This window comes from Panthera onca, chromosome C1, assembly GCF_046562875.1.
Source record: "Panthera onca isolate mPanOnc1 chromosome C1, mPanOnc1 haplotype 2, whole genome shotgun sequence".
Classification (NCBI taxonomy): Eukaryota; Metazoa; Chordata; class Mammalia; order Carnivora; family Felidae; genus Panthera; species Panthera onca.
Window position 1 is genome coordinate 192,916,760 of NC_138346.1, and position 27,886 is coordinate 192,944,645.

At 47.0% G+C, this 27,886-nt stretch overlaps 1 long non-coding RNA gene across 1 annotated transcript; it reads left to right on the forward strand.

Moving 5' to 3' along the window:
• Positions 1-2,211: 2,211 nt before the first annotated feature.
• LOC132673246 (uncharacterized) lies at positions 2,212-26,642 on the forward strand. Its single transcript, XR_009607940.3, has 3 exons — positions 2,212-2,281; positions 15,031-15,110; positions 26,139-26,642. It is a non-coding gene; the product is annotated as an uncharacterized LOC132673246 (long non-coding RNA).
• The last annotated feature ends 1,244 nt before the right edge of the window (positions 26,643-27,886 follow it).

Here is a 27,886-nt window from a genome sequence, read left to right on the forward strand (position 1 = left end):
ATGGAAATCAGAGCGCAGTTAAAAGAGGAAAGGGAATCGATGTAACGTGGCCACCGAACAGTAAATGTGTTTCTTACGGCACAAACGATTCAACTACAAATAGTGAACTAGCTGTATGGGGCAATGCAGATTGGGGAAATGAAAGAGTCAAACCCACATCCATCATAATTCAAAATCAATAGAGAATGTCTGGAATGTATGGATCAATAAATAGCAGTTTAAATAATATTATTTAGAAATATGGAGGTAGCTAGTAGGAAAAAAAAAAAAAAAAAAAAAAAGCAACCGTGAGAGTTATAAAGAGTTATAAATTGTTACCTCCAGGGAGCCAGGCTAGAGAATGGAGTGGGATAGGGCACGGCATTATGATTTTTCATGAGAAGTTCTTTGTATGCTTTGATTTTAAAGCTGTAACTTTGCTTTAAAAAACACAGCCGTAACTTTGCGTGTTACTTTGATTAAAAATGAAAAAAACACCCCCATGCTTTCATGAAAAAAACACGAAATCGCACAACAGGGAAAAGCAGGAGGGTGCTGGCTTTGCCCGTGACAAAGACGGATAAGAGTGCAAAGTTTCCGAACGTCTACGCCGCCCCCTCCCCCGAGCCATTTTTCAGTTAAATCCGAATGCCACAGTGTGCGGTGTTGTGCGGCTTCGTGGGCCCTCCAGCACATGGCTGCATATCCCTGCGGGAAGGGGAAACGTGCCCTACTTGGAGAAGTGTAGGTGAAGACACATCAGGGCCAAGTGTTTGAAACGTTTTAGAAAGGGAAAACTCAAACTTTACTCCAGAGGAGCACCAAGGCCAAGGCCTCCTGTGCACAGAACACAATACAGTAATACAAAAAGGGGTCTTAAAAGAGGCAGGCTTTGGGGTGCTATCAGGAGTTCTGCCCTGCCTCCCTTCTTTCAGGTGGCCCGATCGGTATCGCATTGTCACAGGCAGTGTGACTGTTCATGTTGTTTCTTCTCTTAGCAAGCCTTTTTTTTAGTTTGTACCAGCAGCCTCATCCAAAACAGTTCCTTCCTCCAGGGACCCCCGACCCAGCAGGGTAGCATCCTGGAAAGAGCCATTTCTGGAGCGTAAATATAGGATGTCTCTCTTGGGGAGATTTTAGGGGTGAAAGGACCGACCACAAAGGGGGAGAGTGGTTGAAGAACCACAGGCCCTTCCCAGCTGCTGTGTTTGGAGATAACCTCCAAAGTAGAAAGGTGGACCCCAAAATTGATGATTAGAAGTGGTAGGAAAAGGTGCTGTTTTAAAAGCTAGCAACTTCCTATTTCACCAAGGGGATATTTGTGTATAACTCTGAGGGCAGTTTATGTCCTAATTTAAGAAAAATCCTTTGATGGGACTTTTGGCTCCACAACTGTAAGGCAACACATTCTTTTCTGAAATGCAGTTTGGAGGCAGTGAGGGATGAAACTACTCTTCACAATGGTGTTAACACTCTCCTTTTTTTAAATGTTTTATTTATTTTTGAGAAAGAGAGACAGGGCACAAGCAGGGGGGAGGGCAGAGAGAGAGAGGGAGACACAGAATAGAAGGAAGGCTCCAGGCTCTGAGCTGCCAGCACAGAGCTCAACGCGGGGCTCGAACTCACGGCCTGCGAGATCATGACCTGAGCCAAAGTCGGACGCCTAACTGACTGAACCACCCAGGCGCCCCGTGTGAACTGTAAGTTTAATGCCTATATTGGAATTTTGCATTTTGTGTTGTTGAAATACCCTCCCATAGCACACCAGGTAAGACAGTTACTAATTAAAATTTAAATCACACAGACATCACCAAACTCATACAAAAATTTTGATTCAAATTAGTGTCATGAAACAAACAAACGCCCTGAACTAAGGATGGCACCTGATTCGAATTCTATTAACGGGGGGTGCCAATTTGTATCCCCAGTTTCACTGATTGGATCCCCCAGTTTTCCCATCATTTTGCTGACGAACAGAATGCTGGCCCCAAAGTGGGCTGAGTTCTCAGGGAAGTGGCCCCAGCCACGTGGAAGCATCACAAACAGGGAGCTCCTCTCTGGTGGCTGGATGGGAGAGGTTCCTCCGGGGGAGCCTCCCAGATGGAGCCCCGCACAGATGGTGTTTCTTCTTCCTCTCTCTTGCCTTGAGCTGAGATTCCCCCTGGGGGGTTACGGGTTCTCAAGCAGCTGTCCTTGGGAAGCTGACCTCCTCTTTTCTCTCTGGCCCTCCAGCCCACAAGTTCCTGGCTCATTGCTGTGGCTGAAACATTTACAAGTGCCTCGTCCAGGCATCCGGTGGGAGGTAAGAGAGTGTGACCGTTGCGCACTGCCTTTGACGTCGGAGAGCCTGACTCAACTGCTTACCCTCTGTATGACCTTGTGTGAAAGATTTCAACTTGGATCTCAAGTAGGGAGGTGATAGACTCTTAGCTCATGGGGTTGCTGTGCTGCTGACGGAGATGTTGTGTGTGCTATCACCTCCTGCTGGAAAGTAAGGAAAGGGGAAATCATTCAGTTGAGTCTAAAATATGAAATCAGGGGCGCCTGGGTGGCTCAGTTGGTTAAAAGTCTGACTCTTGATTTGGGCTCAGGTCGTGATCTGCTTGGGATTCTCTCTCCTGCTCTCTCTCTACCCCGCCCCTGCTCTCGTGTGTTCTCTCTCTCTCTCTGTCTCTCTCTCTCTCTCGTCTCTCTCTCTCAAAATAAATAAACATTAAAAAAGTTGAAATATAAAATCAATACTTCCATCTAAAATTCAATTACTAATAGCAATTTTTAGGCCAAGGCCTTGATGGTTCTCCTTTTTGGCTTGTCCTAGAGCAGAAATGGATTAAATAAATAAGACCGGATTGTTTAAGAACATATTAACTCCTAGTTAATCAATATGTAACTAAGGTATTCTTTGAAGCAAGCCTGAAAGGCAAAGTAGACATTTGTCTGGCAGACAAGGGGCCAGCCAGGATGGCAGATACATGCAGTAGCCTGTCCTCTGCACTTCCCACCCGTGCTGCGTTTCCCCTGCCTGAGGCAGACATCATTAATCAATCCTAGATCTCATCTTGCTGAACCTGGATTCTGCATTATGACAGTTCTCTTTCTCTTTCCGTTTCTCCGTACTGAAGTATTTGAAAGCAAATCTCAGGTACTGTGTCATTATAGCCCTGTGGGATATACTTCTAAAAAATATAGATGTTTTCTTACCTAACAACAAGGCGTTATCACGGTTAACAATTAGCAAAAAAAAAAAATCCTTTGTATCGTCTAATCCTCAGTTCCTAATCCAATTTCCCCTGACAGTCTCAAAATATTTGGATTATGTTTCACACAGCTGGGTACCAATGGTCAGAGTTTCAGGCAGGAGAAGTGACGTTTTCAGGCGCATGACTCAGAAGCATCTGCAGGCTGCTCTTTGAAGAAAGGGAAGGAAGGGCATCTTCTACCTCAGGACAGCTTTTTCCTGCGGTGTGGGAACATCTGTTTTCTACCATCTTTTCTAAGGATCGCTAGTTCCCTGAATCCTTTGTTCTTCCAGGAAGCTCGGAAGCCTTCTTTGTAAACAGGACCCTAGGACTCCAGGGACCCCAGGTTTTCCAGGGGTGACCCAGGTGATCAGGCCCTGCCCTACCATGAGTGGGTGGGTGATACAAGTAGGGTTATGGAGATCCTCAGTCCTCAGGAAGTTTCTGATTCTACCCTGGAAGGCTGGCCATGGGAGTTAGACCTCCCCCTGCCCAGGCAGTCTCAGGTCCCCTCTGCATCCCAGGGAGCAGATGCCCTGTGTGCTTTGGAATCCACAGCCAGAGTGTCAGCAGGGACCGGCATGGATTTTCCATTTCCTGTGCATGTCTGCGAGGAGATTGGAGACTCAATTTCAGGATGCTTGGGCTTGCACAAAGGCAGTGATGATGTCTATTGTCTGGGAAATGGCCCATTGTGAAGATGGGGTGGGGGGCAGCCAATTAGGGAGAGAGTCTCGATCGATGATGACTGTCAATTCCTTCCTCGGGGAGCTGAGACTGTGCTCCCGCAGACAAAGGTCTGATTTAGTGTAGGACACAAGTCAGAGAGAATGTCCCTGTGGGGGAGAGGGGGAGCTGCAGAGGATTTCAACTCAGATCCACAGTCCTCAGGGTCTTGCTTAGGTCAGGGCCTCAGGCAGCAGGGCAGGAAGAGGAGCTATTAAGGGGCTGCAGGGGTTACCTGGAAACTTTGGAATGGAAAGAGAGAGCGGAGGATTTGTATGTTGACTTCACGTTCTTTATGACACTGCCTTAGCCCTTCCAGTGAGGGTGGGACATTGATGTTTCCTGTGTCTCTCTCCTTTTTATTTCTTTTTCTCCCTCCCTCTCTCCTTCCCTCTTTTCCTCCCTCTCTCCAACCCCCCACCCTTCTTTTATTTCCTCATTCATTCATTTATTCACTCATTTTTCCAATAACCAATTATCAAGGACCTTCCTGTATGTCAGCCATTGTGCCCAGGACTTAGGTTAAGAAGGTCAAAGAGGCTGACATGGCCCCTGCCCACATGGGATTTATAGGCCCAGGGAGAGACAGACACAAACCAAGTGACAAACCAAGTGGCTGGTTTTGAGGTTGGTATTAGATGCATACACATTTGGGGTTGTTCTGTCTTCTTATTTGATACCTATCATATGAAATGTCTCTCCTTACATCTAGTAGTATTCCTTGTCTTGAATTCATTTCGTTTGATATTAGTATACCCACCTTGGCTTTCTTTTAATTACTGTTTCCATGGTGTATCTTTTTTTCCATCTTTTTTACTCTTAATCTTTCTGTGTATTTACACTTAAAGTGTGTGGATATAGCTGGGCCTTGGCTTTTTATTGTCAATTTCTGCCTTTAAATTGGGGTGTTAGTTCATTTACATTTAATGTAATTATTGATTTGGTTGGATTGAAAACTACTGTTTTGCTCTCTGACATCTGGTTTCCCCTTTCATTATTTTAAAAAATTTTCTTTCCTTTTTTCCTGCCTTCTTTGCATTTTGAGAGAATTTTGTATTCTATTTTTTTCTCATCTACTAATTTTTTAAAAATCCATATCACTTTTAAAATGGTTGTTCTAGGAATTGCCATATACATTCTTAAATTGTCAAAGCCTACCTTGAATTTATATTGTTCCACTGCACACAGGATGTAAGACTCTTACAACAGTAGATTTCCATTTCCCCTGTCTTTTGTTCTATTTTGACATCTATTTTATTTTTACATATGTTAACAACCATTATGCATTGTCATTATTTTTTGCTTTATATAGTCATTTTTCTTTTTAAAAAATTAGGAATTGAGAAAAGTCTTTTGGGGCTCCTGGGTGGCTCAGTCAGTTAAACGTCTGACTCTTGATCTTAGCTCAGGTCTTGATCTCAGGGTCATGAGTTCAAGCCCCACCTTGGGCTCCACACTGGGCTTGAAGCCTACTCATAAAAAAAAAAAAAAGAAAAGAAAAGTCTTTCACATTGACTCATGTATATTACCATTTCTGGAGTTCTTTAGTCTTTGATAGGGATCTTAGCTCCCATGTGGTACCATTCCTGTTCAAGGAGAGAGGAGCAGGGGGTCAACAGGGGAAGGGAGCCTAGAGAAGGTGGTGAAGTATTGCTAGCTATATTTTGTTTATAGCTTCCCAGTGGGGCCCCAAAGAAAGAGGCAGCTGTGTGTTATTGAGCTTGTTGAAGAGGCAGGGAGAAAGGGGGGCTGCTGGAGAGTGCAATTAGCCAACCGTTTGAGACTGATGAAGTGGATGATGAGAGGTGCTAGGACAGATTTTTGTGCTAAAAAAAGGAGCTGGAGGAGAGACTGTTGCACGTTAACCTGCTCAGGCCTGATCTGTCAGGAACCAACTTCTTGCCAAAAATCCAAGGGCCAGAAGACTCCAAGGCTGGGCCAGCACCTCCTTCCCAGGTAGCCTCCTTGAGGATACTTACCATCCCCCTCCTCATCATTAACCCCGAAGATCATATGAGCTAGGTTGTGCTGAACAACTCTTATGCATCACCTTATTCAATATCTGAATCAACTCTATGAAGTTGGTTTTATTATAACCCATTTCACAGATGAGCAAACTGGAGTGCAAGGGAATAAAGGAATTTTCCACCGTCCTAAGTAGTGAAACTGACTTTCTCCCTATGGTCGGATACCCTCGCCTAATACAGACAGTTTTGGTCCTGGTCTCATTGTCAAGTTATACTTGGCTCCAGGAGTGTCCTCAAAAGAAAAAAAAAAAAAAAAAAAAGGAGGGACACATCTCCCAGCACCTGCTGTGTGTGAGACTCTATGCCAGACTCTGAGCCAAGCAGGTTACATTTCTTCTATTTTGTTTTTTCAATTATTTCTAACAACACTCAGTGAAAAAGGTACTGTTTCACCAAAATTTTACAGAGGAGAAGGCTGAGTATTGGAGAAACTAAGTATTTTGCCCAAAGAACCAAATCTAGCAAATTGTGGAATGACATTGGAATGCATTAAACTTCTAGCCAGCAATTATATATTGAATGCCTCCTATGTGGTAGGCTTTATTCTAGGTATTAGAGATATAGCAATGAATAGAACAGATGCAAACCTTGCCCTCATGGGCTCACATTCCAGGGCGGATGGGGAGCATTGGCAGACAATAAATGAGCCAGACAGAGGCAAATGATACAGAGGAAAATAAGGCAGAGGAGGTGGGAAAGGAGGGTGTGGTACAGAGGACATAATTTTCCGTAAAATGTCAGGAAGGTCTCCTGCAGATGTTGAGGGGATTCAGACCATGGATATATACAGAAGAACACTTAAGCTAAGGGGACAACAAGTGCAAATATCCAGAGGCACAGAGTTGCCGAGTTGCCCAATTCCACGCACAGCATTCACAGAGCAAAGCGACAAAGTGAAGGATATCTTCTGGGGTGGTGCAGCGAAGGGTCCCAGGATGAGGTAGAGGGCGTGTGGGGCTGGAGCGGAGTGTTGGAGGGGGAAAGCAGTAGTTATGCATTAGAGGGGTAACTGCCATCAAGTGTAGGTGGGCTATCTTGCTCATTATATGGACACAGAGTCTTCTCTGATGTGAATAGAGAATACTGATCCCCAGAAGGGCAGTCAGCCACTTTGATAGCTTCCAATTTGCCTTGCGTTTTGCCTTCCCCTTGGGCTCTGCCACCCTGATGCCTCTTGCCCTTTGGCTGAAGTGATCCCACTTTAAATTCCAAAGTGTTCTACCAGGCTCACCGTAGCCCAGGTGAGACAGCCTAACACTATGAAAAGAACTTGCCCAAAACATATGAATGAAGAGGAAATGCCACTCACCCACTGTGTGACCTGGGCAAACACCTGCCTTGGGCTGTCCCCCTCCACCTGTTGAGTGGGAGCCAGAGGAGCACCCACCTCACAGGGTGGTTGTGAGGCTTGAAGGAGGCAATCCCCTCCCTGGGGCAGCGGGTGGAAGGTCCTTCTCTCACCCAAACACAAAGACCTGGCCTTGTGATACATAACACACCCTCCTCTTGTCCCCAGTCCCCACTGCTGGGAGGGCCACCTCCTTTTTCTCCACTCATCAAAGTCCTATGCACCAAATTTGAGGTCCCGTAAGAATTACACTCCCCCCACCCCAACTCTCACTGATTAATATCTACACGATTCCTAGGCATCACGTTCACTGGAGAGGCAAGGACAAAGGTTTTAGCTCCAGACAGGCTCCCGACTTGCCTACATCTCTGGGTGACTTTAGAAAAGTCACCACACCACTGGAAGCCTCAGTTTCCTCATCTGTAGAATGGAAGCATTTGTCATGGAAGCATTTCAAGAATGAAATGAGATGATGCAAGGAAAGCACTTAGCATGGATGGCTCCACTCAACGTTATCATGAGCACTTCAGTAGGATCCCCAGACTGGGCCCTCAGATCAACCACTTAGAGTTTATCCAGACCAGAGGTCTGCAAACTTTTTCTGTAAACGGCCAGATAGTCAGTGTTTTAGGCTTTGCAGGTCACTGGGTCTCTGTTATAGCTGCTCAATTCTGCTGTTGTAGCTTGAAATCAGGCATAAATGAAATGTAAATGAATGGGCGTGGCTGTGTTCCAGTACAACTCCATTCACTAAACAGGAGATGGGCTGGATTTGGCTCGGGGCCATAGTTTGCCAGTCCTTGGTTTAACCCAATCACCTCACTTAATAAAAGGAGGAGAAAGAAGCCCAGGGCCAACAAATCACTGGTCTTGGGATGGTTGAGCCACCCAAGCACAGAAGGAGAGCAGGCAGGCAGGAAGCCTGACTTGGGATTCTGTCCTGAATTGTTCTCTTGCTGTTCCATATGAGCTAGCTTCCTCTCCCCAGTTGGTTTGCCAGTTGCACTCATGCTAGTTACTCATTAAATATTCATTTGGTTGGTTTAATATAACAATATATCTTTGACACCATCTTGGAAACGTCTCGATTTGTCCTTTGGAGATAGCTGTGGAAACAGAAGTGAGGAAGGAATCCTGGCTGCCCCAACATCCCTGGGTGAGTCAAGAGTTCCCGCTCCCCAGCCCCAGAGGGCATTGTCAGCATGACAAGGACATTCTTGCAGCACCAGCCAGTGTGGCAAGGCTCTGCAGCCGTGAAATTCTTCCTTTGGTTTCTCCAAGAAAACAATCCTCTAAAAAGAATCCCGTCTATTAATGTGATTATTAATCTGGAAAAAAAAAAAAAAACACTTCTCAATAAAATGAATCTATGACAAGACAGATGTAATAAACCTGGTTAGGATTTATGATGTGCCCAGGCAGCGTTTTGCAAAAGATAATGTTCCCCTGTAATGTTGATTTGCCGGATGAGAACCATGTAATTTATTCTGTCAATGTACATAAGAAATGTTATCTGTGTGGGGAATGACTGATGGCCTCATGAAAGCTGGCAAGGAAACAAATAAAACAATTTGGGCCTTAAAAATATAATCACCTAATGATCACGTCCCAGCATCTGCAATGGGAAGAAGAGGACTGGGGAGCTGTGTCTGTCATGAATTTGCTGTCCAGACTTGGGGCCATTTACCCCTGGGCTTGGCACCAGAGGGCAGCAGGGAGCCCTGAGAATCTCTCTTGACTGTTCAGATGCCTCTCTCTGGGCCCTTGTTCAGCTTGTTCCCTCTTCCTGGCTGTTCTTCCACTTATCCTTCAAGGTCTGACTCAGCGGGTCTCTCCTCCATGGCGACCTTCTGTGCCTGTAGTTCTCTAGACACATCTCCTGGCAACAACAGGGACTTTTCCTTCTTAGGACTCTTGAACTTACCTTCTGGGCCTCTTGAATGCAGCTCAACACTTGTTCCCATGGAAGCGAGTGATTGATGTCACCTCCACTTTGAGATTGCTTCCTCCCATCTTGGTTCAGCATCTTCTATAGGAAGGATCCTATCATGGTGTTCATGAGTGTTTGCTGAACTAATTAATGCTTGGAGGTAGGGCTGATGTTTGTTGAACACTTTGGAAGTGTCGGGTGCCGTGCTAGGTGCTTTGCAACAAGGACACGCAAATGGAACCACCCTGGGAGGTAGGGACCATCGTTGTTTCCTTTTTTACATAGTGGGAACTGGGGCTCAGCAGCCACCTGACTTGTCAAAGGTCATATATCTACCAAGAAGAGGCGCCAATTTTCAAATCCAGACTGCAGAGTCAATGGTGATGGGACACCGAGCCAACTCCTCACGCTGTTTGCCTTCTTCTGGTGACTGCCCTCTCCTTGAGACCCTTTCTTCTCACGGTTTCTATATTCTACATTCTCCTGGTTTTCCTTCCACTTTTCTGACCACTCCTCATTTATCTTTCCAGAAATTTCTTCCTCAAATGTTCCTTAAATCCTCCATCAGGCTTCGTGTTCAGCCTTTCTTCCTCACTCGGCAATGTCTTATTCACCCCTTAGCTTTCAATGCAGGGTCTTGACTCTCAGTTTTCTACCTGTGTCCCAATGCCTCTACCTCCTGCATGCACATCCCCAAGTGCACATTCTTAAGGCATTTCAACCCCAATATACCTGAAACTGATTTCGTCACCACTAGCCCCACGCCTGGCTGCTCCCCAAATCTGCTCCGTCTTTCGAGTTCCTGAGATTGGTGGCACTTCCATCCACCTAAAACAAAACATGGAGTTTTGAAGAGAAGCCAGAGTGCAGGACTGAGGACCAGACAGGGCCTCTCACCAGGGCAAGGCCATCTAGGAAGTGGCTGTGCAGCAAAGGGCAGTCCTGAGGAGGATGTGATGGTCAAGGTGCCAGACGTGGGGCAGGAAAGCCTGTATCTTAAAGGCACCCAAGCAAAAGGCCTGTAGAAGAGCCTGGATTTGGGAGATATCATGGGGCTTAGACAAGCAGGCTTCAGATCACCGGGGTTGGACCTTGAGTTTGGCAAATATGACTATATCATTCCGGGTCTGGTGAGAAACAGAATTCATCCAGCATGATTCGAATGAAGAAGTCCTAATGGATACACTACTTACAGAGGTAAGGGCAGGATTGAAGGAATCAGCGAGGTGCCACTCAGAAAGGTACAGCAGCAGAGAGCTGGCCCTACCCCTAGGGTTGAAGAGACAAAGGGTGGAAATCATGCTCCTGGGGCCCAGTGAGAGCTGAGCTGGGGGGTTGGCTGGTAAGAGCTGTTGGTCACAGAGGGAAGTAGCTGCTGTCAGAGACACAGGGCCAAAGCAGGAAGTAGTGGAAAAGAAATGACCTCTCTCCCTTCCCACCTTGCCATTGGTTGAACCCAGCAGCAAGGTCAGATTCCTGGGACACAGAACAGATTAGAAAAGGAAGCAGAATTGGCCCCAGGTTGGGCAGAGTTTACTTAAAAAAAAAAAGAAAAAAGAGGGGCACCTGGGTGGCTCAGTCGGTTAAGCATCCGATCAGGTCATGATCTCATGGTTCATGAGTTTGAGCCCCACATCAGGCTCTGTGCTGACAGCTTGGAGCTTAGAGCCTGCTTCAGATTCTGTGTCTCCCTCTCTTTCTGCCCCTCTCCCGCTGGCCCTCTGTCTTTCTCTCTTAAAAGTAAACATTAAAAAAAGAAAAAGAATTAGAAAAGGAAAGAGAATTGAACTGGAGGTAGGGAAGGACCAAGCAACACGGTGACTCATTATTGAATCTCTCCAGCTGGTATGCTGAGGATGTATCTGGAATTACAGTGCAGAACTGACTCATATACTGGCTGCTTTACAGGCTGGGCTACAAGGGGTGTAGTTTTGAGATCTGGGGAGGCAGAGGCAACAGGGAAAAATGGGGAGCCCCTCATGGAGATGGAAGCCTCTCTAGTTGACCCTCTGTCCTTATCTTGCTTGAACTTCAAGCAAAGATTGAACATGGAGTCTGGGCTCTGATGAGGCTAAGAACATGACCCCAGGACTTAGTTTTCCTAAGCGATGTTAGATCAAAGCAGCAATTCTCAAATGGTGTTTCAAGGAGCTCCAGAGCTTAGCAGAGATGCTTCAGGGGGTGGTGGGTATGGAGAAGGGAGCAAAGAGAGTTAGGTTGGAAGGATTCCTACCAAATGCTAATCCAGCCAGCTGGTTAATGCAGAAAACCGTCCTTGCATTTGACTTCAGGAGAGGAGCGCAGATGAGCTGAACTTGGAGCATTTCTGGCTAATGCCAGAGGAGGAATGGTAACAATAAAAGCTTTTGGCAAGCTTAGACTGTGGTCCATGATCCAAGAGGCAAGATATTGGGAGGCAGTTGGGGTGGGTCCCAGGCATGGCCTGGGAGATGCTATGGACCAGGCTGGGGAGCTGAGGGAAAAGAGAGGAAATCCAAAAATCATTCAATGGGGAGAAAAGATGGAAACATGTCCAACCAAAACCTCAAGATCTTTGAGGATCTTGTCTGAGCCCTAAGTTTGCCAGATTGGCTTTCTCTTCAGACAGAAATGGAAATGCTTCCAAGGAGAGTGGAGAGGGAGAAGTTCTAACCAAATTCTTTGATGCATAGAAATGCTGACCTTCAGGAAAAGCATCTCTCACCCCTCTAAGAGCTTCCCAGACCCCCTTAGAACTCTCCCTAGTTCCGAATAGAACCCCATTTGGATTTTCCCCAATGGCTGACGTCTCCTGCCCTCTGCTTGTTCGTGCTGGAGTGTTGGGTAGCCCAGCTCAGCAACTGTGGCTTTTGTCAGCTTTTCTGGCCTTTACTTCTTGGGTCCTTTTTCTTCCTTATGCTGTAGATGCCACCATGTCAGGCTCTCCCAAGGCTGACACCTTCCCTGGGGTTCTGCCCCGAGCAACACTTGCCTGGTTTAAAAGATCTCGCCCCTAAGGCGCCTGGCTGGCTCAGTTGGTTCAGTGTCTGACTCTTGATTTCAGCTCAGATCGTGATCACGGTTTGTGAGAGTGGGCTTTGCACTCATAGCGGGGAGCTCGTGTGGGATTCTCTCTCTGCCCCTCCCCCGCGAGAGCTCTTTCTCTCTCAAGAAAAAATAAACTTTAAAAACAACTACATTTAAAAAGAAAAAAAGATCTTACCCCTGACTCCAGGTCTTGGGCACCCCCTCCCCTGTTCATAAGCTTCCCCACCAATCCTCCCAGGACCCATGGAGTTTTTGGCACAAGCTTTCAGTCACAACTACAAAAGGATCTGCTCTTTGTCGCAATGTGCCTAGGGAAAAAAAAAGGTTGAAGAAAAGCTAGCCAACACCTTTGCATGCACAAGGCCGTTTAATTTGTTTGAATGTAGCTTCCAATCATAGTAGCGGCTAATGGTCATTGAGTAATTACAACATGCCAGATGCAGATGCTAGGTTCTTCACACATTACTTCCGAGGGTGTGTCCTTGTTACCCTTGACCCCACAAATGAAGAGACCGAGGCTCAGAGAGGAAGTGCCTTGCCCAAGGTCACACAGCTGAGACGTGAGAGAGCCTGGGTCTTCGTGTTGGAGCCTGTGTGCGAAACAACTATTCGGCATTGTTCTGGGTTTGGGGAGGGAGGTGAAAAGTCCTTCCACCACCTCTGAAAGGGCCCTTCGTCAGCCACAAATTGAGCAAATGGTACAAAAATGCAGACAAGTGACCCAGAAAGGCTGATCAATAAGGCATCATCTCTAGGAAACAGAACAATTAACTGAGGAAATGGAATAGCTTTCCTGCCTCTAAAATAATGGGCTCGTATTCATTTAAAAATATTTTCACCTCATTGTCCATGGTACGAAATCCAAGTGTGATTCCTTCTGCTTGGATCGCTCCTCCTTGTCTCCTCTCTTGCTGGCCGTTTCTAATCCCTCGGGTCTTGGCTTGACTGTCACCTCCTTAGAGAAGCCTTCTGTGACCTTGCAAACATAAAGTACGTCTTCCCCATGGTTGCGTGCTGGTCCTTGGTTCCTTTCCTTCATAGCAGTTATTTGCACACGTGTGTGAGATTGTTCTGTCTCCCCTGCTAGACTGTAAGCTTGGTGAGGCTACAGACCGTCTCTCATGCAGTCACCCCTGTGGACCCCGCACCCAGCACTGTGTCCGACACGTAGCAGGCACCTAGCAGGCATTTGTCAGGGAAATAGACGAAGAAGTGTGATGTATTCTTATTTACCAGAGTTCAGAAATCCATTTTTATGTTCTCTGATCTTATTTAATAACATATCACTTAAGAACAATTTGCCATCCATTGCCATATGCAAACTGGGAAATCGCGTAAATGTGGTTATTACTTCCTGGCTGGCAGCGATGCCTCTGTGTGCTTGGAAGGGAGAGAAATGGAATAAGAGAAAGAGCATTGCACTGGGAGTTGGAGATCTGGGTACGAGCCCTGGCTTTGCTGCTTACTAGCTGTGTGACCTTGGACATGACCTTTTCCCTCTCTGGTCCGGAGTTTCCTCAGCTGTAAAATGAGCTTGGACCAGCGACTCTCTAAGGGCTCTTTCAGCAGTAAAAGTTTACACTTTGAGAATTACATAAACTGAACTGGTATGTGGCTGGAATGATCGGGTGTGGCACATCAAAGTGTGTTTTGGGCTGCGCTAGAAATAAGATGGCATTTTGTTAGGACCCAGTCCCAGCCCAAAGCCTGGATGGCTCCTTGTGTCGTCCTCAGGGTGGTGGGAGACTCCTGGTCCTCTCGCCGTGCTATTGCAAGCATGGTGGACAGAAGAACCACTCCCCTTCCTCCCCTATCGAGCTCGTCCTTTGCCCCATTCCATCCGGAGAAGCCCCACAAAGGGAAGCTTGGTAAGGAAGAGGCTGCAGAAGAGGAACAGCAATTTCCCCCTTTCTTACCCCCCCCCCCCCGCCCGCCCGCTATCTCCTTGTCCTGAGACCACAAAGCATCCAATTGCTGCTTGGCGACTGCACTGGAATGAGAGTCGAGGAAGATGCATTGTGAGTTTCCAGGCATCATGGTCCGAGGAGCTCCGAGGAGCCCGCAGGAGCCTGAGGTCGCCGGGTCTGCCTGGGCCAGTGCTGCAATGTCTATTAATCGGTATTTAAGTAGCATGGAGTGGCTGTCGCTGCTGCTGAGCTCAGCCCGGGCCCAAGGAGCCGGGAGCTGGGTTAATAACACCTTATTTAGCAGAAAATTCCACTCCACTGGAGCATGTTTCAGAGGAGTTTGATTTGAATTAGGATTGATGTCAATCCTGCAAGGCAAAGGCGCCTGAAGCTGCCGCCACCGCCACCACTATATAACGAGCCATTTGTGGTGACCGCAGGGACGCATGCTGAACATTGCAGGGCCCCACGTTCCTCCACCCCCACACAGCTATTCAGGCGCAGGGATTGTCCATCCTGGATGGGTAGAACAGATGGCCTTTCGAGGACTGGCCAGTGGGAACCCTGGTGCATCGGAGATTCCCGAGCATGTTTTCCGCTTTAGATCCAACAGACCAGAGTTCAAATTTGGGGCTGCCAGTTCTTAGTCGCGTGATCTCGGGCAAGTTATATAACCTCTCATGGTCTTGGTTGACTCATGTCTGCCATGGAGGTATCGATGCCAGCCTCGCAGTGTTGATGTGAGGATTAAAAGAGCCGGGGTGCGGTGAATCACAGAATTAACACACTTGGCTGCCATGGAGTTGGCCTTGACATCATCTGAGGTCCCATCTCACTCCTGTTGCAGGCCAAGGTGGGCACGCGGCAGGTGGCAAAAGGAGTGTGGATTCAGGAGAAAGTTTAGAAGCGCTCTTGCCCCTTTCTCAGGTAAGTAGGGGTGGGTTTCACCGTGACTTGACTCCAAGACTTTTGCTCCAACCTGTGGTTTATGACATAGCTCCCTTGAACTTAGTGCTAGTGAAGAATCAGATCCTGTCTGCCCACAGCTCCCAAAGGTGGGGTTGTGGGGCCTGGTGGCTGCAGTCCAGGGGTGTCCTCTGAGGTCCAGGTTAGAGACAGTATGGTTGGATAGCTGGTCTCCGTAGATCTGTCTAGTAAAGGTAATAAATAAAATCTCTTGTTCCCCCCTCTGTTCTTGCTGTGATTCTCAACTTGCATGTTAGAGCCCTGCCTATGCAATGTGCTGTTGGAGAAAGCAGTCCAGGGGGGAACCAGGAAGCCTGTGTCGTAACCTTTTCTGAGTATGTGGCTCACTCTGAGTCCTTGAGCCCTCCTCCCCCGGTTGCCCTCGGAGATCTCATCAAAGACCCAAAGTTATAGCCTCCAACAGCTGTAACGTTCCCAGATTTTGAATCCTCGCAGGGGAGAGGTTCTGTGTCATTGTCTCCACAGCCCTGCTGGGAGCCACAGTCTCCCTTTCAAGGCAGAAGTCAAGAGCCAAGTCTACAGCTACTGCAGCTACTTGTAGCTGCAGGAGGATGGGGCCCGGGGAGCGGGTGCGCAGCTCCATTGTGTCTCCACTGAAGGGGTTTGCAAGTGCCTCTGAACAGCACCCAGAGCAGTTTTCATGTTTATTTTTAAATCTCTGTGGGCTTGCTGTTCTTGGTGGTACCGGTTTTAATGTTTCTCCTTCTCTGAGTCTTTCATATGGGAGCTGGATGACAAGGCCTGGGCATGGTTGTGTTTGCCCAAATGCAGATAAGATCAGTCCTGGCAGATCCACTGAGCCCCAGCTCCCGAAGAGAAATGGAAGATAATAAACAGGTACCACAGGGGATAAATAGACAGGATTAAATCGGAACAAAGGCAGGAACATCTGGGACATACAAAAGCTCACTCAGAGAATTTCTTGGGAGAGAATGAAACGAAGAAGAAAGCAGTCCACTCCACTTTTACCTGGCTCCTCTACTGGGCTCCAGCAACACAATGCACTCAGGGACGGCCTCTTAAGAGGGGCAGAGATGAATCTGTGGTCCTGAAGGATCCCAGGTGGCAAAACTTTGGTTGGCCCCGCAGCTGTTCTACAGCAAAGGCCAAGGAACACCTGGTCCCCAGCCCCTCGTGTCAGCCCTCATTTGCCCTTCCCATGACTTCTTTCACTCTCCCCCGGGGATCTCCTGACTCTCCTCCCTCACAAAGCTTCTGTGGTACCCAGAGATGAGCAAGCAGCCTCTACTCTTCCTTGCATTGTGTTTGGGCCGATTCCCTTCAGATCTGCTTATCTGATAGAGCATGAGACCTATTTCAGCTCCTGGATCACTGGGTAGATCAGAAGAAAGAAAAAATGTCTTATGTGAGTCTGTTGGACTGATGCACTTTTCCACAGTCACGCTGCTCCTACTGCTCTGGTTCTGACAGCCATCGCTTCTCCCCAGTAAGATTCTCTTAACTGTCCCCTTGCTGCCTGTTCCATCCCTCCAATCTATTCTCAATGCAGAGGTCAGACAGAGTCTAACAAAATGACCTGATCATGTTAGGCCCCAGTTAAACTCTTCATGAAAGGGAAGAGCTTCTCTAACGGAAGAGTAAGAACCTTCAGGAGTCTGCTCTTCCATAAAAGCAATGAGAACACTGGGAAAATGTTCAACACCATTATTTTCAGAATGCTGGAAATTAATAAAGGCTTGCAATAATCCAAAGAGTGTTTATTTGGGAAAAATAGCTTCACCTCAGCAAGAACAATGAGCTTTGTGGCATTTTAACTTGTCTGGCTCCCATGGCTCTTTCCCCAGCTCCGCAGTAGCCTTGAGAACCAGCAGCACCACAATCACAGCAGCTGTGCGAACCAGCAGCCTAGCAGTCGCTGGATGGGGAAGTATGAGTTTAGAGCTTCCCAAAAGCTCTATCCTCAGAGAATTGTCGCTATTTGACTTGCACAGGAGCTCCCATAAAAGGACTCATCTTTATTTGCTTTGGCTCAGAGCAAAACACTCTACCTGGATAGCAGTTGTCAGGTCTACAGCCATATCACCCTGAACGCGACTGATCTCATCTGGATAGCATTTGTCAAAAACAATCATAGGCAATTGTTTAACATCACAGTTACCTGAGGTGGTAATACCTGTTGGGCAAACAGGAAGCTGGCCAAAAAACTTAAATCTGGTTAATGAGATGTTCCCACAGAGATCTTTGAGAAGCTCTGACATATTCTTGGGGATTTAGAAGGCCACGCACATGTGTAGTGCTCTGTGCATCCCCAGGAAAGACTTGAGAAGGCTCCAGTCTCTCACCTCTGGCTGATCTTGGGACTCTGCACAAACAGAAATTGAAGGGTTCAGGCAGGGTGGTAAATTATCAGAGACCTTAAGGTGTGCACCAACACAGAGCCCCTCAGAAAAAGATGAAAGTCTTAGTCATTGAAAGCATTTAAGGAAATCTCTTCAACCATTAGATAATCACTAAGCTAGCTGAACAGAGATTTCAGTGGCTGCATATGACAAATAATACAGACTTTACAGAATTCTATCAGAAACGTCACTAAATAAACAGCAACAACAACAAACAGAACAATGACAAATCCTGTGGTGGGCAGAAGTCTGAGTTGAAGGGTTGCCACAATGTATTATTTAAAATGCTTAGTTTTTAACAAAAAATTATGAGGAATGAAAATAAATAGGAAAGTATGATCCATACACAGGGGGAAAAAAAGCAGTCAATAGGAATTCTCCCTAAGGAAGCCCAGAAGTTGGACTTACTAGACAAAGACTTTCATCATCTGTTATAAAGTGTTCAAAGAACTAAAGGGAAAAACTTCCAAATAATTAAATGAAAGTATGTGAACAATGTGTCACCACATAGAGAATATCAATAAAGAGATAGAGATTATTAAAACAAAACAAAACAAAACAAAACAAAGAACCAAATAGAAATTCTGGAGTTGAAAAGTACGATGACTGAAATAAAAAAAAAAATTCACTAGATAGTCTCAACAGCATATTTGAATTGGCAGAATAAACGAAGAGCAAACTTGAAGATAAGTCAACTGAGATTATCTAGTCTGAGGAAAGAAAAAGAATTTAAAAAATGGAAGAACCTCAGAGACCCATGGGACACCATTAAGATTACCAACATGTGCATAATGGGAGTCCCAGAAGGAGAGGAGAGAAAGAGGCAGAAACACTATTTGAATACACTTCTAAAACTTCTCAAGTTAGATGAAAAATATTAATCTACACATCCAAGAACTTCAACAAATTTCAAGTCGAATAAATTCAAAGAGATCCACACTTAGACACATCACAGTCAACTGGTCAAAAGTCAAAGACAAAGCAAGAATCCTGGAAGCAGTAAGAGAAAAGAGAAAAGGGATCTTTAATAAGATCAAAAACTGGCACCTCATCAGAAACTATGGAGACCAAAAAGCAGTGGGATGATATATTCAAGAAATGAAAGAAAAAGGTCAACTGAGACATTCCAGCAGAACCAAGCTTCAAAAATGAAAGAGACATTAACACATTTCCAGATAAACAAAAACTGAGAATTTGTTGGTAGCAGACTTGCCCTACAAGATATATTCATGGGAGTCTTCCAGGATGAAATGAAAGCACATGAGACAGTAACTTGAATCTGCACAAATAAATAAAGAATACAAGTAAAGATAACTACATAGGTTAATATAAAAACAATGTAATAAATGCATTTTTGTTTTATAATGGTTTTATTCTGATTTAAAACACAACCGCATAAAGCAACAATTATAAAACTGTGTCGAAGAGCTTATAATATGTAAAGATCTAATTTGTATGACAGTAAAACAAAGGAGGAGGGAACAGAGATGTATTGGAACAGTGGTTTTTGCATATTATTGAAATTAAGTTGGCAAAAATTCAAACAGAATTGTTTTAAGTTTAGGTGTTAATTGTAATTCCCAGGGCAACCACTAAGAAAGTAACTTTAAAAATATGATAAAAGAAGCAATAGGGAATTAAAATTATACACTTTCTACTGTACTTCTAACAGAAACAGAAGCACAGAGGGTCAGAAAATATAAAACATGTGAAAAACAAACAGCAAATTCCAACTGCAAATCCTACCCTACCAACAATTACGTTAAACGCAAATGGACTAAACATTCCAATAGAAGGCTGAGATGGCAAAATGAATTGGAAAAAAAAAAACATGATCCAAGTATATACTATCTACAGGAGGCACTTTGGATTCAAAGAGACAAATAGATTGAAAGTAAAAGGACAGGAAAAGATACGTCATGCTAACATTAACCAAACAAGACCTAGAGAGGCTATACTATCAGACAAGTAGGTTTTAAGACAAAAATTGTGAGTAGGGACAGAGGACATTTTGTAATGATGAAAGTGTCAATTTCTCATAAAGACATAATACGAACATATATGCACCTAACAAGTCCCCAAAATACATGAAGCAAAACCTGGTAGAATTGAATGGAGAAATAGTTAACCCAATAATAATAATAGTTGGAGACTCTAACACCCACTTTTAGTGATGGATGGAACAACAGGGCCGAAGATCAGCCTCTCCTCTTTCCTGGTGCTCTGCATGCATGTGCTGCATGGTGCTCCCCCAACTCCTGCCTGGACATCAGCTAAGGCAACTAATGTCATTCGAGTACCTACTGTGTGTTTGTATACTGTGCCAAGAACTTTATTTTAATTCATCCCCACAACAATCTCAAAGGAGGCTTTCATTTTCTCTGTTTTACAAATGATAAATTCGAGTTTTAGAGAGGTGAAGTAATTTTCCATTCTGTCCCTCATTCCATACAATAAATCATACATTAAACTCAGGTCGGTCTGGTGCCTACTCTTTCAAGTATACTGGACAGGGTCAGGCCATTCCCCTGTTCAGAGAACTTCCATATATGTTTTATTTCCCACAGATAAAGTCCAAAGTTTTCTCCTTGTCATTCAAGGCCCTCCATGAGCTGTCCCCTACCTGGATGTCTAACTAAACCTGCCAGCTGGTTGCTCATATTTTCCTTTGTTCTTCTGAATTTTAATTTGGCTTTTTTTTTTAAATCTTGAATAGAAAAGTTCTCCCTCTTCTGACTGGAATGTTCCCTGAGGTATGCCCATTGTTGACTTCCCTGAGTGCAAACAGAAGAGTCCCCTTTTGCTTTGTAATAGGAGAAGGGCACATTCAGAAGCACAGGCTTCTGGAGTGGGAGGGGCAGAGGATCTGGGAAGGAAGGGAAAGCAGGACATTCATGATGACTGAACCCAGCGATTATTACTGGGAATTATTGGGATGTCTATATAATTTATGATCCAAGTGGAACCACACTGGAGAGTTAAAAGGGTGCTATTAATAATTATGCTGGGACAAGAGGCAGAAACTGAGATTCTCTTTTGTTTAATTTTTTAACGTTTATTTAGTTTTGAGAGACAGAGCATGAGCATGAGCAGGGGAGGGGCAGAGAGAGAGGGAGACACAGAATCTGAAACAGGCTCCAGGCTCTGAGCTGTCAGCACAGAGCCCGACTCAGGGCTCAAATCCATGAACTATGAGATCGCAACCTGAGCCGAAGTCAGATGCTCGACCGACTGAGCCACCCAGATGTCCCAGAAACCCAGATTCTCTTAAGAAACCAGAATGTGTGGCCACCCTGGTAACTACTCCTATTATGAATCCCACCTTCCAGAGACAGAAGTCAGGATTCACTTTCCCAGCCTCGGTGTTAGTTACTGGGAAGGCATGTGACCTGGGATCTTGCATTTGGCTGCATCAATGAACAGCTTCAGTTCAGAAGAAAACACACAGAGGAAAGAGGTGACGTGTGGCAGTCATGAACTTAGCCAAGGAGTGGAGGGCAGCAGAAGGCCGTCAAGGTTTCAGAGATAGCAGTGCGAGTCCTGGGCATGGCCTTTCATGCTGCAGTGCCTGTCCCCAGGATAGGGACCCTATCTGCAAGGGGGCCAGCCCTCTGAACTTGAGGGCTGTCCCTAACGATGTCGAAGACCAGCTCTATGGCCTTCTCTGAAACTCTCTGTGTTGTCGAATAACTTTTGATACATGTATTTTCTCTCTAAAACCAGTTAGAGTAGGTTGGGGGCTCAGACTTGTGCAACAGGGAAATGTGTAGGTTTTTGTTGTTGTTGGTTTGTTTGATCACTCTGAGTGTGTGTGTGTGTGTGTGTGTGTGTGTGTGTGTGATGGAAGCAAATTTTCCAAAGCATGGAAGATGGCAGCCTCGAGGGTGTAAGGAATAGAGTTTAAAACACTTGTTCACAGCCCTGGGCCTTCCTTACAGGGGCTTGTGCAGATGCTTAGGCAGCTGAGCGGAATGTGGCCTCACAAAACTCAACTTCTGTCTCGCTTTCCTGTCTCTGGCCTGCTTTTGTGTCTTGTCTTTTCTTTTCCTTTTTTTTCTTTTCTTTTCTTTTTTTCTTTTCTTTTCTTTTCTTGTTTTCTTTTTTCTTCTTTCTTTCTTTTAAAGAAATTATGTAGACACTTGAAGACACTTCATTTTATTTTTTTTAATGTTTATTTATTTTTGAGAGAGAGAGAGAGACAGAGCGTGAGCAGGGGAGGGGCAGAGAGATAGGGAGACACAGAATCCGAAGCAGGCTCCAGGCTCTGAGTTGTCAGCGCAGAGGACCTGAGCTGAAGTCAGACGCTTAACCGACTGAGCCACCCAGGCGCTCCATGCGGTATTTTTTTTTAATTTGCTGATCTGAGAACTTGCTGTCAGCCCATAGCTGGGGCTTTCTTGAGCACAGGGTCTGTGTTGTCATGTGATTCTGTCTGGTTTTCCTGAGTAGATGGCAAGCCCTTCGAAGGAAGAGATTGTGACTTAGGCACCCAGTTTCTTCTCCTTACTTCCCTTTAGTGCATTGACTGAGTGTCTTCCTTATAGGAGAGGTTCAAAAATATTTGTTGAAAAAAAAAAAAACCCAAACCCAAATATGAAGTAGAATCAAATGAAAAGTGAGAAGAGTTAAATGATTTGCTTTGGCTAGTTTCTGTGCGTGTCCACGCGGGAAGGTTCGCTCCTCTGTGAAGTCCCAAGTCGAGGAATTTGGCCAAAAAGGATCTTTTGCTGTCCTCCACTCATCGGGGACAGATGCTCTTTGGAGCCAGTGTGGGTTGTGGCCGTGTCTGCTGGGGCATTGTGTTCTACAGATGGAGAGCAGGGCCTCCGGGACCAGACCTCCTGGTTTTGATTCCCAGCTCCTCTGCTCTTAGCTGCTACACTCTAGGTAAGTTACTGAGTCGCCCCGTGCCTCAGTTTCCCCACGTGTAAAATGGTGATGATAACCATACCTACCTTCTGGGATTGTTGTGCGGATTGAATTAGCTATGCTATGTGAAATGTTTAGAAGGTACTTGGAAATGTGTAGCTATGGTTATTACTAAAAATGGTGATGTTAGGAGAAAAAGAAAAAAATGTGTGTGTGTACAGGACAAGTCCCAAAGAGAAAGATCGCAGAGCAATGCAGAAAGGGTTCCAGAATTCTCCAGCACGTGCATGTCCCTATGCAGAGGGACCTCAGGAAGAGGCAAGAGAACTGAGGCCTGGTGTAGGGGCTTGGGAGCGAATCCACTTTCTTGGCATTTGGAGGCTCTGTACCAAATGACCTTCCAGTCCCGAGTGCCTGGCCCCTTGCACTGTGCACCAGCCGGATTCGTATTCCTCCTAAAACAAGTGTGTGTGTGTTGTTTTTTTTTTTGTTCCCAAGTCACATTGGATATCCCAGCGGAAAAGCAGCTTTATTTTTAGTTTGGGTGGTTCTTTGGAGCCTCATCCATCCTGCCGGGGCTCTGTTCTATGGTCCTCCGGCCCCTTTTTTATTTTGCCGGCGACAAGTGACTTCTGATTTCAGGCACACAGCAGACGCTAGTGCCCGTGCACACATCCACTCCTCCCTTCCTCCTGAGCACACGGGAGACCACAGCTTCTTTGCAATCACATGCAGACATGTGGCTGATTCTGGCCCATGGGACAGAAAAAGATGTCACAAAGTGCAGAGGACTACGTGTTGTCTCTCTGTGCATACTTCTCCCCTGCCCGCTGCAGGGAGCATGAAGACCAGGCTGCAGAGGGTGACGCCTGGGTCCCTGAGTGACCGTGAGGAGCAGAGACCCCAGGTCCACCCACAAAGAGCATGCAGGGCAAGCAAGAAATACAGCACTGCTCGTGCAACCACTGAGGCTAGAATTTGGTGCTGTGGTGTCGCCTACGCTGTCCAGACTAATACAAGTGCAAGAGACTCTCCCCTGGGAACATCCTCCCTGCCCCTGGTCATGATAACTCCCTGTGGCACCCGCAGCATTTACCATTTGCGGTAGCAATGAAAGCCGGGATTCTCCGCTGGCAATTTCACTCTATTGAACTAGGTATTGTATTCGTTCTGTTATTACTTTGCTCCCCTCTGATCCGCTCTGTGCCCAGCAGCCAAAGGGATCTTTTGAAAAAACATGAAATCCAATCAGATCTTGTCACTCTCTTGCTTAATGCCAGGCAATGCACCCACCCCCCCCCCCCCAAACCCTTGTACCCAGAATCCCTACAGATGACTTGCTATGGAGCAAGGACCCCACCTGCTTCCCTGACCTTGTCTCCTGTTCTTCCAGCCACATGGGCTCCTACTTTACAGTCTTCTCACCTGGCTGTCCCCTCTGCCTGGTTCGTTCTTTCCTCTTATTATTAATCACCATTCAGCTTAAATGTCATCCCAGAGGGGCCTTGCCTTCCCTGACCGTCATCGTTGCTAAGATGCCCCTCACCCACATACTCCCTGCTCTCCTGAACCACCCTGCTTATGCCTTTGTAGCACTGAGCACCACGGAAAGCATCCTGCGTAATTCTTTGTTTATCTAGTGATTCTCTTTCTTCCTCGCTAGAGTATAAGCTCAAAGAGGGCACGGACCTTTCTGTCTTGTTTACCATCACATCCCCGTGGCCAGTCTGGTACCTGATATAGAGTGGATGCCCCATAAATACTTCTTCCATGAATGACGGAATAAATAAATAAATCATCCGCAATATTACTGCTGATAAACCCTCCTCTGTGAAGCTGCTTGCCTTTGAACTTGGCCTTTCTGGTGGAACAGCTAGTTTCTTTGTTAGCCATTCTGACCACGCTCCTTCAGAATAGTTCAGGGCAATCGTGCTTCCTATGAGCCGTAGAAAGTACCTACAGCAGTGGGTGAACACGCCCCCCTTCCGCTTTCCAGATAGCCACGTCCCTAACCGTGGCAGTGTCCTTTGGCATAAGTCCCCGGGGACTTGGTAGATTTGTTACTGTGGCATAACCCAGTTGGTCCTGACTGGTACAGGAACTTCTGGGAGATTCTCCTCCCTCTGGTTCACCTGTGCTTCTTGTGTCTTCAGACTGCATATGGATAAACAACACAAAACCAGAATCAGAGGATGTTAGTGCCAGAGAGGAAACTGAAGGACTGACCTGTTTTCCTCTTGCAGCTGAGGAAACTGAGGCAGCAAGAAAGGAGGGAAACCGCCTTATGGGGCCGTTCACTTGATCGCTGTGGTAGAGGTTTCCCCTTCTTGTGAACTGCTCCGCACGCGTACCCCATTCCTAGGAGGCCCCTACCCGATGACTCCCCCCCCCTCACTCAAGGAAATAAAAATGCAAAGAACTCCCGTTCCCGGGCTCCCTTGCGGCTAGGGTGTGGGCACGTGACTCAGGCTGTGTGCCCATCAGGACACCAGCCTCCGTCTCTCGATCGAGTTCATAACGTGAAGAAGGAGGAGCGAGTTCAAGTTCCCAGAGGAACAGGGCACATCGTTGTTGGAGGGGTCAAGGGCCCACGGCTGGGGATGGTGGTGGTCTCAGCGACAGGGGCTCGCTGTTATTGAAGACAGCAGTGGTGCCCTCACCAAACGCGTCCTGCCATGTGGCCGGCACAATTCTGCTGTGTGGTCCTGAGCCTGGGTCTCCAGAACTTGCTATGATTCTGTGAGCTAGCTGACTGCCCTCGGAGAAATCGTTTCTTCCCCCTTAAATCAGGCATAACTGGTTTTGTTGTTTGCATCTAAGAATCCTGACTGGTTTGTTTAGTCGTTCATATGTGGTGTATGCTTCTAAAACACCTGTTGTGTGTCAGGCACTGTGCTGGGCGCTAGAGAAACAATGGCGAGCAAGATGGATTAAGTGGGGCCCTCTTGAAGCTCACACAGTAGATGGTCAAATGACTGACTAGAGAAAACACACCAAATTGCATTACATACCCTACGAGAGGACATCCAGGGGAACCGGGGGTCTCAGCAACTGGCTTTGTGGGTGATGATAGCAGAGTACTTCCTGGAGGAGGTGACACGCAGGCTGAAGGATGAATCGGGGTGTTTGGGGCCAAGAGGGAGGAGAAGGACAGCTTCAGGGACATCTGTGAGGGTCAGAGCAAGAGGGAGGAGCTCAATGTAGCCGGAGTAGAGCATTCCGGAGAAACGGCGGGTCCCAATGGTGCCTCCCCATCTTAAGGTGTTTGGAAATCATCTTAAGGACAAAAGGAGACGCTGAAGGCTTTCAAGCAGGTTGATGACAAAGCTGGGATTGGAGCCCAGGTGCCCTTTCTCCCAGTTGTTTCAACAAAAATGGAATCTGGGGGGGCGCCTGGGTGGCTCACTCGGTTGGGGGTCTGACTTCGGCTCAGGTCATGATCTCGCGGTCTGTGGGTTGGAGCCCCGCGTCGGGCTCTGTGCCCACAGCTCAGAGCCTGGAGCCTGCTTTGGATTCTGTGTCTCCCTCTCTCTCTGACCCTCCCCTGCTCATGCTCTGTCTCTCTCTGTCTCAAAAATAAATAAACATTAAAAAAATTTTTAAAAAAATGGAATCTGGGTCCTGCAAGATGCAGCTAAAACAATTCAACACAAAAGAGGCAAGTCACACGCTTCACAATGGTCTCGGAGGAAATGCAACGAAATGCAATTTCTTTGCCTATTTTTTCCTGTAACTGCAGGACCGCCTGTGACTTCACAGTCCAAGGTGACACGGCCAGTACTGAGAAAGCGCGGTGACATCGAGAGGAAGATTGAGGGGCGCGGAGGCTGCCTCTGAAGGATGGTCCAGGGAGACTGTGAATAGCCGTGTCCTCCGTGCCCGCTCTGTGCTTCGGGGAAGGTTGGGCCAAGAGGACAAGAAGGGGCACGGAAAGCCCCGCTGGGAGACAGGTGAAAGATGCCCGGCTTTGGGCCAGAGCCTCACCAAGGCCTCTTCCAGAGCCCAGGGGACACTGGGGGGACCTGGGGACCTGGGAAGGTGGGCCCTGAAAGACAGTCCCCCATCTAGGGCCCTGGGTTTAATACCGTCTAGCAGATTTGAGGTTAGTTCAGGGAATGTCAGTGGAAAGCAAAGGCTTTGGGGTCAGTCTGCCCTACGTTCAAATTCTAGCACAGCCACTGCGTCCTGTGTGATGTTGGGCAAGTCACTTAATCCCTCTGTTCTTCATTTTCCTCATCAATAAAGCGGGTATAACAACAATAATAACCCACTTCAGAGGATAGTTGTGCAGTTTAAAGGTTTATTTATTTGAGAGAGAGAGAGAGAGAGAGAGAGGCAGGGGAGGGGCAGAGAGAGAGAAGGGGACAGGGGATCCAAAATGGGCTCTGTGCTGACAGCAGCGAGCCCGATGCGGGGCTCGAACTCATGAACTGTGAGACCGTGACCTGAGCCGAAGTCAGACAGTCAACTGACTGAGCCACCCAGGCGGCCTCTAAAAGAGCTAACTCTGTGAAGCACTTGGCTCTTGGGTCTCGTGACCGGAGGGTTGGGCCCGGCATGGAGAGTCCAGGGACCCAGGTGTTCAGCTGGAGCTCCAGCCAGGGTATCAGCATCTTGGCAATGCTCGAATCAGTCCATCTGCAAACTGGGCTGGCTCTCTGGGGACCAGGATACATCTGTCCACTCTCTTCCAAGAGAGGGGACAGGAAAGGGCCTGGTGGGTCCCAACTTTCAGTCGAGAGGGGCGGGCTTGGGGCAGGCAGGCTCCTGGTCTAATCAGGGTAACTAAAGTACAGATGTAGGAGACATGGCGGGAGGTGAGGAAGGGCCACACCACACGCGGGGCAAGGAGCCCTCTAACCCACAGCCACCTGTTCACTCCCTCACTCATTGAGAATGAACGAATTGAGCACCACTGGCCAGTGTCTGCACCGGGGCTGGAGAAGTAGCAGGGAACAAAAGACCACAGTGCCTGCCCTCGGTCGCTTCCACTCTAGCAGATAAGAGCCAACTGCAATGGTAGTAAAAGGTGCCATGAAGCGGGGGGGGGGGGACTCGGTGGGGTGTGAGAGTCCGGGAAAGCTTTCTGGAGGGAGTGGTGTGTTAGTGGAGAGCTGAAGGGCAAGTAGAATTTGCCTGGGGAGGAGGGGAGGGACGGAAGGAGAGCACTGCAAGCAGAGGGCATGGTGGGAAAGACACAGGCAGAAGAAACACGTTTCTTTGGGAAAGGGATAGAAGTCCAGTGAGACCAGAGCTAGAGATGAGGGGATAAAGCTTGAGATGACTGGACAGGAAGGCCGGACAGGGCGCTGGGAGCCATGCTCAAGAGCTGGACTTCAGCCATAGGCAGTGAGGGAATTGTCAAGAACTGATTTTAAAAAGCAGGTGAGTGGGGCGCCTGGGTGGCTCAGTCGGTTAAGCGTCCGACTTCGGCTCAGGTCACGATCTCGCGGTTCGTGAGTTCGAGCCCCGCATCGGGCTCTGTGC